Below are 1,339 nucleotides of genomic sequence, written 5' to 3'. Positions count from 1 at the left end.
TCTGGTACTTAGTCTCTGTATGGGAAGTCTTTCATTATGATAGTATAGGAAAGACAGAGACAGGAAAAGGGGAAGAGCGAACAGGAGGAGATGAGAGGGGTCAGAGACGGCAGTGGGAAAGGAAAGAGCAGCAGTACCTTTTGCTTCACTAACCAGAGCTATAATGAATAAAATGCTTCTCTACCCCACTGAAACAAAGTGTTCATTTGGTCTTTATGCTGTCCCTTTTAAAAGATAATTTAATTGTTTTACATTTATAGAGACAAGGTAATAACCTCAGGTTTACACAGACCTAATTTCTTCCTTTGTGAATGGGATTTTGCAGGATGTGAGCAATTAAGCTTTTGTAGGATACAGGAAACTTGATTAACAGATCAAAGAGACGCCGTCTAAGGGAAATGGGTATAATACCAAGGGAGATAATGTTTCATTTCATAACAGTTATGCAAATATGGCAAGTGTTGGAGAGATTCAATTAATATTTGAAAAATGGATTTCCCTAAATGCTAAGTAATTAGGACTTTGGAAAATAAGTGTTGTTTCTGGAGTTCTGTTTAAAAGTCTACCTGTTAAGTAAGTTGGGCTGCCTGGACAGCCATTCCTTTTCAGGGCAAGGAGCAGGTATTTATGATTCAGCAAGTGCCAGAAGAATGGGATAATTTGAGTGGGATTGGCTCAGAAGGACAGGGCAAATTGTGCAGCACTTACATCATATGTACATCTTCTGCTCAGTTCCTTGCACTTGGGTTAATTTTTCCTTGTGCGAGTGAGAAATGCTTTAAAATTATAACAGCATTTTTATGCGCTCTGTCTTCTCTTTCACTCATCCACATTTTTTGGCATCCAGAATGCAACGCTGGCAAGGAAACAATGGTCAGCAGTAGTTTAGAGGACAGAGCAGGAGGGCCCAGAAGATCAGTCACAGACTTTCCCATTTTACAGATCGGAAACTCAGACTTCCTCTCTAACAGAATTCTGGTAAGGACAGTTCATTAGTGATAGTGACCACACCCAAATAATCTAATGACAAGTGCAATAAAAGTATCTAGATTGATTTAAAAAATGAAATAAAATATGAAAAAAGAAATTGTTCTACTTCTGTTTGCTGGCTTTTCATGTTCCATATTTTAATTCTGGCTATAAGATATGCAGTTTTGCCACTAAAGATGAATTAGAATGCCAGGCATGATGTAATATTTACACACACATGCACACCCTCCCTCATTTTGGAGGGGATGAAGCAGGAGAACATGTATTGTAGTTTTGGGAGGTCTAGAAGTGGTAAAAAAGGAAATTTGCAAATATCTGGCAAGGGCTACATATAGCTTGGTCACTGAGC

Source organism: Gavialis gangeticus, unplaced genomic scaffold (assembly GCF_001723915.1).
Source record: "Gavialis gangeticus isolate Ggan-Ray unplaced genomic scaffold, GavGan_comp1, whole genome shotgun sequence".
NCBI classification, from domain to species: Eukaryota; Metazoa; Chordata; order Crocodylia; family Gavialidae; genus Gavialis; species Gavialis gangeticus.
Note: the sequence above shows the minus strand (reverse complement) of the source record.